The sequence below is a fragment of the Rosa chinensis genome, unplaced genomic scaffold (assembly GCF_002994745.2).
Source record: "Rosa chinensis cultivar Old Blush unplaced genomic scaffold, RchiOBHm-V2 RchiOBHmChr0c16, whole genome shotgun sequence".
NCBI classification, from domain to species: Eukaryota; Viridiplantae; Streptophyta; class Magnoliopsida; order Rosales; family Rosaceae; genus Rosa; species Rosa chinensis.
The window spans coordinates 187,565-200,849 of NW_020126829.1; positions in this window are offsets into that span (position 1 = coordinate 187,565).

Consider the following 13,285-nt stretch of genomic DNA (forward strand, 5'->3'; position numbering starts at 1 on the left):
TATCTACTTCTTTCTAGATTTTTCTGCAACTTCTCAATTACAAGATGTTTCTAGACTAATCTAGTTAATTTGGGAATAGTTTAGAACACTCCAATGAGCATTACTGTTTTAACACTCCTCCTTAATGCTCATTGATGATATTCCGACTAATCTCATAGTAATTTAAGTCTCGATCTTGGAAGTGCCTTGCCGAAGGTGTTCTCGCACTTGCTTTCTTTTTCCATGGCCTTCCTTCATCTTTCTTCTTCCCAAGCCTTTCTCTGGCTTTCTTCTTCATCGCAACTTCACAACTTTTTGGTTGTGGAGGATTTGAACTCCTTTCTTTATTTGCTTGACGTGGTAGAGTCCTCGGCTGCTTTTTCTCTAGGCAAATATTTTTCTTCTCGACTTCTGCTTTCATGGCCATTTGTTGCCATTGGATGGGGAAATTTCTATTTTTCATCCTTATTTTGAAGATCAACCTTCTTTTCTTGTCAAATATGTTGCAGAAGTCTCCATGAAATAATATAGCATAACCATTTTCCATCATTTGTCCGACACTTAGGAGATTATGCTCCAAGCTAGGAACTAATAGAACATCATTAATCTTTTTAGTTCCTAAATTAGTCAGGATGGAAATCGTACCTTTACCTTTAGTTTTCACCATTTCTCCATTTCCTAGTTTCACTTGAGACTTTTGTGAAGTATCAAGTTTGGAGAAAATGGTTTTGTCTCCAGACATATGATTGCTGCAGCCGCTATCCATGTACCACTTCTTATTTTTCTCTTCAATCGCCGAGTGACATGCATAGAAGAGCTGCTCATCTTGCTCATTTTCTTCTGAAAAATCTGCTCGGTGATTTTTCTTGAGGAAACAATTTTCCTCAATATGACCAAATTTGTTGCAGTTTCGGCATTTTGGTTTTCCCCGAAACCAACAATATTTTTCTTGATGATTATTTTTGTGGCAGATTCCACATGGAGAATAATTTCTTTTCTCCTTTATATCTTTTTTATTTGCCCAATATTTGGGTCTATCTCCTCCTCTAGAAAATTCTTCAAACTTTTTTTCTTTTTCATTTTTCTGAGATCGTATATTGAGTTTAGATCGGAATGCACTTTCTATAAGACTTTCATTCCGACTACTCAATCTTTTCTCATAAGCTTCTAAAGAGCCTATTAGTTCTGTCACCGAAAGAGTTGTTATGTCTTTAGAATTTTCGATGGCAGTAACTATTGGGTCATATTTTTCAGTGAGGCTAATGAGTATTTTTTCAACTACTCTAGTCTCACTAATATTTTCACCATAGGCTCTTAATTGATTTACTATTTCCTTTAACCGGGAATAGTAATCTTTTACGATCTCAGAATCTTTCATTTTCAAATTTTCTAACTCTCTCCTCATTGTTTGTAGTTTAACGGAACGTACCTTTGCCGTCCCTTGAAACTCCTCCTTTAGTAGATCCCAAGCTTCTTTTGATGTGGTAGCTCCCATGATTCTTGAAAAATTTGTATCGTCCACCGCTTGTTGAATGGCGAAGAGAGCACTAGCATCTCTTAATTTTTCTTTCTTTTCTTGCCTCAATTGCTCCACTGTCGGATTTTCTGGAGTCGAGAATCCTTTCTCTACTATGTCCCATAGATCTTGAGACATAAAGAAGGTTCTCATCTTGATACTCCAAAAAACATAGTTTTCTCCCTTGAAGATGGGAAGAGGAATCGATGTTTGGTTGGAGGTGGAGGTAGACATGGTGGAAGACACAAATCAACGCCTCAAATTTGATCGAAGAAAGCTCTGATACCACTGTTAGAATTTGTGGCTTTGATACCACTGTTGGAATTTGGTGCGGAAGCTTGAGTAGTAGTGGGCTAGGACAATGTGTTTAGGAAAAGATGTTTAGGAGCTAGGTGAGCTAGGACTAGAAGTGGAGGAGGTGCTAAAGAGTTAGAAACAGAGGAGGTTGTTCAAGAAAGAAAAACAGAGGAGAGAAACTATTGACTTATGCTTGGTTCATTCATTAATTACAAGAGTACATCCACATATATATATATAGGAGCTGTTAACCGACATTCACATGATTATCTCCACTCCACCGACTTAAGCTCATAAATATCTACTTCTTTCTAGATTTTTCTGCAACTTCTCAATTACAAGATGTTTCTAGACTAATCTAGTTAATTTGGGAATAGTTTAGAACACTCCAATGAGCATTACTGTTTTAACACTTTCGGCAGTAAATGCAACTATGTAGCAGAACATTGAACTAGTAATTTGTACAACCTGATGATGATGATGATGATTGATGATGATTAGAATTTGGTTTGTCCTTTACGTTTCAGTACTAAAAAAAAAAAAAGCAAGTCAAAAGTCTTTGCTATCTTGGAACAAACCTATGCCTGGTCATTTTAAACTTACTTTGATGGGTCAAAATCTGGAAATGGAAGCATTGGTGCTGGTGGTCTCATTAGAGACTCCTCTGGTAACTGGATTAGTGGCTTCATGTACAATATTGGGTTTGGAGAAGTTCTGCAAGCTGAAGCCTGGGGCTTGTTTTATGAGATGAAGCTTGCCTTGGACCTATCAATCACGCATTTGGAAATTGAATCTGATTCTGCTGTTTTGGTGAACCTTCTCAAGCAAGATGACATTGATTATCACCCTTTGGGAATCATCTTGATTAATTGCAAACATTTTCTGCAATATTTCAATTACTCTCAAGTCCAACATGTTCATAGAGAAAGAAATATGGCATGCTGATATTCATGCCAGGGCCAGTGTCTCTAATTCTCCTGAATTTGTCTTCTCCGAAGACTTCCTGCTATGGTTACCACTTCAAACCACCAAGCTCTGCTGGTATAGTTCTTGTCAAATGGTTTCCAGATAAATCAAGTTCCTGAAGCATAGTCAAATTGCTTAGATTCTGAGGGACCCCCCCATCAGATGATTATTGCTCGGGTGGAGACTGAACAACATGCCTAAGTTTCCCAATTGAGGTGGAACGTGTCCAGTCAAGTCATTAGAGTCAAGACTGAGCTTCTTTAAGTTGATCAACTTCCCAAGCTCAACCGGTATTTCACCAGATGTTTTATTTCTATCAATCAGTAAGCAAGTGAGATTTTTGTATTCTCCCCATTCTGGTGAGACATGACTGAGAAATTGATTGCTGCTGAGAGAAACGTACTTAAGGCTGGGATGTGTACCAAATGCATTGGCAATGTTACCAGTGAATTTGTTCTGATCAAGCCACACTAGAACTAATGCTGAACAAAATCTCAAGCACTCGGGCAATGACCCTGTAAAGCTGTTATCATTCGCTGTGAAAAATTACAAAGCAAATCCACTACACAGTTCTTGTGGCAATTCTCTAGAGAATTTGTTACCCGAAGTTAAGATATTCCAAGTTAGGATTATACTTCCCAAAATCACTAGGAATACTTCCGGACAACTTATTATGGTACACAGAAAAGCCTTGGAGGTTTGTGAGGAGATAAATGGTCTCTGGCAACTCCCCTCAAATTGGTTTGTGTTGACATCAAAGACAGACAACGAAATCATGTTCCCAATCTCTGGTGGGATTAAGGTATGTCAAAACAGGAAAAACAGATAATTTAGACCAATCAGCAGGCTCTAAGTAGTTACTTCCAAGAACCAAATATTGTACCTTTTCCAGATTGTCCAGCTGATATGGAATGGCACCGCTGAGATTGTTGCTGTAAAGACTAAAATACTCAACCCGCGTTAGCTTCCCCATTTCCACAGGCACTTCCTGTGCAAAAAGATTGTTGCCCACATCCCTAGTTGTGAGCTTGGTGGGGTTGCCAATGGCAGATGGTATTGCCCCTGTGAAATTGTTGCCATTGAGGTTGAAATGGGTGAGATTTAGAAACTGGGTGAGGTCCAATCCTGTTAGTGTTGCATTGAGGTTGAAATTTGAGAGGTCAATCTGGGAAACTGTTTTGGTTTTGGTGTCACAGACAATGGAGGTCCAGTTGCAGAGGTTGTTTAAATTTATGAGGGACCATGAATTGAGAGAATGGGATGCAGAATCAAAGCTGTTCTTCCAGCTTATGAGAGCTTCAGCCTCTGCTCTTGGTAATGAGGTGGCTTTCAATGAAAGCAAGGAGATTAAGAAAATATGAAGGACAAGAAGAAGAGGACGCTTCTGACTTCTTTCCTGGTATATATTGACCAGTTTTGATGTTATATCTTTCAAATCAATTACGCAAGAGGTTTTATAAAGTTCTCTGACATGAAGGGATTACAAAAAATAGCATAGCATGCAGAATATGCAAAGAGGAACTATAGGCATACATGCTACGTACTGAAAATTCAGGAAATTTAATTATTGTAATGAATATAGAAATGAACGCTTTAGAGAGTCAAGTTTTGTTCTATAGTATAGTCAGTTCTTTTGTTATGAGGAAGACTCTCGAGTCTTCGACATTTGGATTTTTCCTCTGGACTCTTGGAAGATGACTTGTATTTAAAAAAGTTTGTTTCTTCTTTCAACATAAATGCATGCTAGTCTATATTGGGATTTTAATCCCAAGAACGAATCAAGATTTAGGAATAAACACATCCCGTAACAACCACAATAAAGCAGAACAAACAAATAAATATGAAAAATAGTTAACACAAGATTTAATGTGGTTCAGCAAATAACTTGCCTACGTCCACCCAAGATATTTGTTATTTCACTCTGATAATAAAACTAGGTAAAAATCACCACATTTTTATACAATTTGGGAAGCTAGGTAAGAAGTAAACGGGCCTTAGCTTCTTCCTATTCACATCAACTTTCTGCAGTTGATCCAAGCATCCATTGATCGAACACGTTCATGTGGTCCATAAGATTATTGCCGTCATGCATCTTCAGCATCTACAATTGCCGCTTTATCATAACTTGTTGGTTGTTATAGAGAATTGGATAATTGTATTGTATTCATCTCACCATGAGGTTTATATAGAGTTACTTCATGTATACAAAAGGCAATACATGATAGCTATACTAATCAATCGCACATTACAAGTATGTCAATGACATACATTACGAGTCTGTCAATCGCATACATTGTGAGTCTGTCAATCGCATACATTAAGCAATACTTATTGCATGAATAGTCATTATCATTTACAACACTCCCCCTTGGATATTCCATGTCAATAGTGTTGCCTATGTTATATATGCGCTTCTAAGTTGCCTCGTCAAAAACCTTGCCAAGTAATAAAAACCCTGTGGGAAAAAACAACCTTGGTCGAAAGAGAAAAAGAGCACAACGCACGTGAATGTGGAGTAGTCGACATCCTTCCACACTCCCCCTTGTGCCGCTCAAACTCGATGATGACGTTTTGATCATTGCCTCACTAAAAACCTTGCCAGGTAATAAAAACCCTGTGAGACAAAAATAACCCTGGTCGAAGAGCAAAAAGAGCACAACACGTCCTTCACTCTTCGAGATCGAACATGTAGACATCATACCTCCCCCTGATGTCAAGGTCTCCCCCTGATTTCTACAATTATGGGAGTTCGGATAACTTTCTTAATCTGATGCTCTTCACATGTTTCTTGAAGGTGGATTTAGGTAACGACTTGGTAAACAAGTCTGCTACATTATCCTCTGAACGGATTTGATTCACTTCAATATTTAGAAGTGTTTGTTGTTGCTGATTGTAAAAGAACTTAGGTGATATATGCTTGGTGTTGTCGCCCTTGATGAAACCTAACTTTATTTGCTCAATACAAGCTGCATTATCTTCATAAATGCATGTAGGTTCATCTGTGGTAGACTTCAAACCACAAGTTCCTCGAATGTGTCTAACTACAGACCTTAGCTATATGCATTCTCGCTTCATGTAGAGCGATAATCTCTGCATGATTTGAGGAAGTAGCAACAAGGGTCTGCTTTATAGACCTCCAAGATATCACAGTGCTTCCCATGGTAAAGACATAACCCGTTTGGAAGCGACCTTTGTGAGGGTCAGAGAGATACCCTGCATCAGCAAAACCCATCAAGACATCATTGTCATTTTGATGGAAGGGAGGAGGAGCACGGAAGGTGGCATTTTGCCTTATGGAGTCCGATCCCACACTTTTGTTATTTCTTTTCTCTCTGTAGGGATAGAACAAGTCCATATCAATCGTACCTCTCAAGTATCGAAAGATTGTCTTTATGCCAATCCAATGGCGGCGTGTTGGCGCAGAACTATGCCGAGCTAACAAGTTCACTGCGATTCAGATGTCTGGTCTTGTGCATTGAGCTAAGTACAATAATGCGCCTATTGCACTTAGATGCCGGGCTAAGAAGTTCGCTGCAAATGAGATGTCCGGTCTTGTGCATTGAGCTAAGTACAATAATGCGCCTATTGCACTTAGATAGGGCACTTCAGCCTCTAATAAGTCTTCGTCCTCATCCCTTGGACGAAATAGATATTTTTCAGGCTCAAGACTACGACTGATCATGGGAATCCTCATAGGCTTTGCTTTATCTTCATTAAAGCGCCTTAATAATTTTTGATTATATGCTGACTGATGGATCATAATCCCATCACTACGGTGCTCGAGTCCTAGTCTAAGGCAAAACCGTGTTTTCCCAAGATCTTTCATCTCAAATTCGGATTTCAAGTACTTAGCAGTTTCCTTTAACTCATCTAGAGTTCCAATTAGGTTCATGTCATCGACATACATTGCTACAATTTCAAATCCGGAACTTGTCCTCTTTATAAACACGCATGGGCATATTTCATTGTTGACATATCCATTTCCAATCAAGTACTCAATTAGACGGTTATACCACATCCGTCCGGATTGTTTCAATCCATATAGTGAGCGTCTCAATCTTATTGAAAACGCGCTCCGTGGTTTAGAGCCACTTGACTTGGGTAATTGAAGTCCATCTAGAACCTTCACATATATCTCTGAATCTAGATCCCCATAGAGATATGCTGTAACCACATCCATAAGCTGCATGTCAAGTTTTTCAGAAACTACCAAACTGACAAGGTAGTGGAACGTTATAACGTCCATTACGGGAGAATATGTCTCCTCGTAGTCGATTCCAGGGTGTTGTGAGAAACCTTGCGCTATAAGGCGGGCTTTGTATCTAACAACCTCATTTTTCTCATTACGCTTTCTAACAAAGACCCATTTATGGCCAACAGGCTTTATACTTGGGGGTGTTAGCGTTAAAGGCCCAAATACCTGTCTCTTTGTTAGTGAATTCAATTCAACCTGGATCGCATCTTTCCATTTAGGACAGTCTGCTCTTCGTTGACATTTCTCAACGGAGCGAGGTTCGATATCTTCGTGTTCTATAATTCCTTGAGCAATAGAATATGCAAACACATTATCAAGGATAATAGAATCTCGATTCAACGTCTCATGTACACTAGTGTAATTCATGGAGATCTCCCTATTCGCTGGAATTGGTTCTAGCATTGGAGCGTCCCCCAATGATGTCTCTTGGACATAACCATAATCCGGAATATCTTCATGAGACGGGTTATTTATGTCGATGATTAATGGATCTTTCTGTGCCAAACTCGCTTTCTTTCTCGGGCGAGAATCCATCGAACCTTTGGGCCTCCCACGTTTCCTTGCTGGGAGCCCGGCCTGAGCCATATTGCCATCACTATTAGTGGTGGAGGCGTCATGTCCATGATTTTTAGGGACATCAATCCTTGCAGGCACGTTTGCAGCAGGTATATGTGATCAGAAAACTCATCAGGCATAGAGTCTGCTACGTTCTGAAGATCAAGAATTCTCCGCACTTCAATTTTGGACTGTACGGTTCGGGGATCAAGATGAGACAAAGTGGGGACATACACGACAATTCCTGTCATTTCTGTTGAATATTATTGTTCTTACCTCCCCCTAACGACAGGAAGACTGTCTCATCAAAGTGACAATCCGCAAATCTAGCGGTAAATAGATCGCCTGTTAAGGGTTCTAAGTAGCGGATAATGGTTGGAGAGTCATATCCAACATAAATGCCTAATCGTCTTTGAGGACCCATTTTGGTGCGCTGTGGCGGCGCAATTGGCACATAAACTGTACACCCAAATATGCGTAAATGTGAAACATCAGGCTCATATCCAGTAACCATCTGGGACACAGAAAAGGGTTGAGTGGCAGTAGGCCTCAGACGAATGAGCACTGCTGTATGCAATATTGCATAGCCCCAAGCAGAAACAGGGAGATTGGTGCGCATAACCAAAGCTCTAGCGACCATTTGAAGTCTTTTAATGGCAGCTTTTGCGAGACCATTTTGGGTGTGAACATGAGGAACAGGGTGTTCAACCTCAATCCAAATGGACATGCAATAGTCATCAAATGTTTTTGATGTAAACTCTCCAGCATTGTCAAGACGAATTGACTTAATGGGATAATCAGGGTGGTGAGCCCTTAATTTAATAATTTGTGCTAGGAGTTTAGCAAATGCAGCATTTCTTGTGGACAATAGCATGACATGTGACCATCGTGTCGATGTAGCAACCAACACCATAAAATATCTAAATGGTCCGCAAGTTGGTTGAATAGGTCCACAAATATCACCTTGGATTCTTTGTAAGAATGGAATATTTTCTTTAGTGTCCTTTGCATAGGATGGTATCGATCCTAATTTTGCTAAAGAGCAGGCTTTGCAAAATGAAAGATGGGCTTTAGAAGCAACCAGGGAAGTATTCGGTTGAGCCACGAAGTCACAATTGACTTTAGAAGTAGAAAAAGGAACCAAGGAGGTATTGGTGGCGTCAATACCACTTTTGGCTCGCAGGGGGTAGGCGGCGCCAGCCCTACCTTGGATCGAATTTTGGTTCTGACTTCTTTCCGTTTTGAAAAATGGATGTCTGTGTGAAGTCTTTAATATACGGATCATCATATCACGACCTGGGTGTCCCAAACGGTCATGCCAAAGCCTATATGTGTCAGAATCCCATAAGTCATCTCTCATGACATGGTTGGATTCAATAATTTAAATAGTGGTTGCATACAACCCACTAGATCAACACATAAGTTTCTCTAATACTCGTTTATGTCCGTAGTCATTAGAGGTGATGCAAAGGAACTCTTGTCCGTTCTCACAATGTGTTTCCACATGAAAACCATTGGCTCTTATATCTTTAAAACTCAATAGGGTCCTTCCATCCCTAGGAGCATATAGAGCTTCGGTGACATTAATACTTGTACCATTTGGCAACATAAATTGAGCTGGTCCTCGACCATGAAACAATTGTGATGGTCCAGCGATCGTAGTCACAGAAGATCGACTAGGCGTCATCCATAGAAATAGTTGCCTATGTCGCAATATAGTATGTGTGGTGCCACTATCAACAAGGCATTCCAACTCTCCAGGAAACATACTGAACAATAATAAAGTTCAGATTTAAAACATGTCCATGACATCGAATAATAATACGATACTTTATTAATAAAGATAGCCAATGATTACATCAAAGGTCCCAAAAAGTCTAATCCAAAATAAAATAAAACTAAGACACATTGTAGTCACTCTATCCGTTTGGTAACTCTAATCAAATATGACCAGGAAAGCAGAGAGAGATGTTGGTGGAGCGAGGCTCTCTTAAGTACCATTAATCTCAATGACTTTCCTAGACATCATATTTCATTGGGTGCACCACATAAGAAAGAGTTTAATACAATTGTCATTTATTGACTAAGGCATATTGCCATTACAAAAATTCTTGGAAAATAAAAGGACTAATTTAATCAAAGTCTGCGGCATCCTTGTGCACTTCATCGTCAGCTTTGAAGTCCTCTATGGTGAAATGGATGTCTCCACCACTTTCTTCTTCTTCTTCTGCAAGGTATACTTCTTGCTCCCTCAGGTCCCTGTATCTTGAAGCTAGTTGCTCGATTGCCTTGCATTGCTTGAACCAATGCTCACATGATCCACATCGATGACACATGCTATTATGGTTGCCTCCCTTTAACTGAGGTGCACGTTGTGGGCGTTCCCTAGAAGGGTTGGTGCCACCACCACGACCCATGGCACCTCCACCATGAGCCATGGCGCCACCACCACGACCAACTCTCCCATGTGTGGCATTGCCACCACGTGTATCTGCACCAAACCTGTAGTTTCATTCCTTGTTAGGGCGGTTATATGGACCCATACGTCCCTCATATCCCTTATTCTTAGGGTTCCGCTCCTTGCGCCCTCTTTTGGGTGCATTATAATTCGCCTCATGAACGCTTTTAGTTCCAATGGGCCTTGAATTATAATTCCTCATGAGTATGTTATCATGTTTCTCAGCTACAGATATGAGATTGATAAGCTGATGAAACCTCGTGATCCATCCAGCATTGACTTCAGTGCGGTATTGCTTTGATACCACAATGGCTGAAACGAGGAAGGTGGAGAGAGTTTTCTCAATTAGCTCTTGCTCTGTGACAAGTTGTCCACAAAACCTCAACATGGACTGTAGGCGAAGAGCTTCTGAATTATATTCAGCAACAGACTTGAAATCAGCAAAGCGCAGATTGTTCCATTGAACCTTCAAGTCAGGGAGGAGGGAATCTTGGACATTGCCAAAGCGCTCTTCTAGCGCTACCCATAGCTCTCTTGCATCCTTGATTGACATATACTCCAATTTGAGTGCCTTGTCCATATGGCGTTGCATTAAGATAACTGCTTGAGCATGCTTTGTAGGTGTTCGCACGAACACACTATCCGGGTTAGGTGCCTGGATTATGGGTAATATTTCCTTTGTAGTGAGGTGGTTCTCAACATCGGTTACCCAATTGTGGTAATCCGAGCCTGTTGAGTCAAGCATGGGAAAGTCAAGTCTAGGTTCATTCGACATCCTGAAAATAAGAAGAGAAGATATATTAGTTTCGGAGCTAAAGTTCCTCGAAAACTAAAATAATAAGATTTCCGAGCTATTCTACCAAGAAAACAATTTCCAAGAATCTCTTTCGGATTAGACCAAACAATAATGTTTTAATATGGTCACAATTTGATGCTTACGGACGCTCTTAGTCCAAGCATTATGAACACTCTTAGTTCATACGAACACTTTTAGTTCGTTAAGCGTGAATCCCCATAATTCTGCTTTATTAAATAATCGAACTCATGTTCGTATATTGAAAATCCTGCAGAAAATAAAGGAATTTAAAAGACAAGAAAGCAGGAACTTTAATCTTTAAAACTTACTTGTTGAAATTCGGAGCAGATTCGCTTCTGAACATCTCCCACTTCGAATGGTGTACAGATCTCAAAACGACTCCAATAGGGCTGAAATTTGTAGGTCAGATAGTAGAGGCAGAGACGAACAACTTTATGAAGGAAGGATTTTTATCTGAGGTCCCGATCAAGACGTTTCGGGGCATGCAAACAGGCTGATCTGCACAGGAACGAGCGTGCTGCTGTGCTGTAGGGGCAGCAGGCGTGCGACGATGCTACAGAGGCAGTAGGAGGCACACAGGTGCTCAAGGGCTACAGGAGCAGTGCACGGTATGGCTAGAAAATGCTAGGAGTTTGCGGCAGTTTTTGGTGAAAGAAATTTCGGGTGTTAGGGTTTTTTTTTCTGGCTAGGGCTTGGGTTAGAGTATCGTGCTGATAACATGTTGTAGAGAATTGGATAATTGTATTGTATTCATCTCACCATGAGGTTTATATAGGGTTACATCATGTATACAAAAGGCAATACATAATAGTTATACTAATCAATCGCACATTACAAGTATGTCAATGGCATACATTACGAGTCTGTCAATCGCATACATTAAGCAATACCTATTGCATGAATAGTCATTATCATTTACAACATTGGTCAGACTCTATGCAAGATAGGGTTTTTCCAACTCCTCCCATTGAGCCGGCAGAGAATATCTTCATCCGTAACATATTGCTGATAATGTCATCAGCCATATACAGCCGTACCGTGCTAACACAGTGTGACTCCAGCTCTTCTCACTTATCATCTTCTATTCCTTCTAGCTTTCCATCCTTGCCTACTAAAGCTCTAACTAAGAATAGTTGGGTAAGAAATCCTTTTCTCTCCTCTGCCAAAGAGTAATGCTGCATTTGCCATCAGTTGTTGAATTGTAAAACTCTTTGGTGCCTTGAATCTCAAACAAACTGCCACAACTTTGAATTAAAGTTTTGATACCACTTGTTAGGATTTTAGCCCCACAAGCAAATCGAGTTTAGGAATGGACACAACCCACAACAATCATAATGTAAGATCTCGAAGATTTAGTTTCCTATTTTAAAAAGGAAATATAATTTCGAGCAAATTTAATTTGAATTCCTACTACTATTTAGTTTATTTTAGACTCTATAACTTTCAAATATTATTTAATTTTTTTTCCAATTTTATCTTTGAGCAATTAGGATTAAATTAGAGGTCATTACGAGTTCATTACAAATTTCGGAGGATTTTTCAGACATTCAAGTTATTTTTAATCATTTTTGAAAGTTAGCGTTATCCGATTATTTTTTTTTTAAATAGAACATGATGCGATGCAATCTGGATCATGGATTTCAAACAGTGCTAGATCTGTACCGTTGATCGTGTTAGATATATCACTGGATCAGTTTGGAATGGATCAGATCAGTCAACCTGATACCCGAGTCGATGGCCCATTTTGCAACGACAGCGACCTTGTCCATTCTTTGTCGTCCGTCCACCTACCAACGTAGCATTGATGCCGTTAGCTTTGTGTTGACAGAGCAAAATGAGGTCCGGTACTTTTTGCATTTGCTCTGAACAACCATCGATGGCGGTAGGACGAAGCCCGGAAGACTCTCTAGTTCTTCGACGAATTCTTGTATTCCGGCCACTTCTTGATGATGGACGGGCATAAATGACTCCATCTCGATGCTGCTGATGTGTCTGTGGAGTTGGTTTTCAAAGATGGGTTTCTAGTGAGGGAGAATCGAACCTCTAAAGCTTCACCGGTTTTCCAACGAATTTTTTTATTTCGGCCATGCTACCGTGACACATGAGTGTTGGAGGCTTCGTCTCGATGTTGTCAGTTGAAAAATAAGACTCTCTAGAGAACAAGAAGCTTTGGAGGATGAATTCTCACACACATTCATTCAATATACAGAGACATATTTATACAACCTTATACAACCCTAATTCTGGACTAATAAGGAAAGTAATCAAACCACAATTACAATCCTAATTCTATACAATTAGTATAATTCGAGGATGAATTCTCACACACATTCATTCAATATACAGAGGCATATTTATACAACCTTATACAACCCTAATTCTGAACTAATAAGGAAAGTAATCAAACCACAATTACAATCCTGATTCTATACAATTAGTATA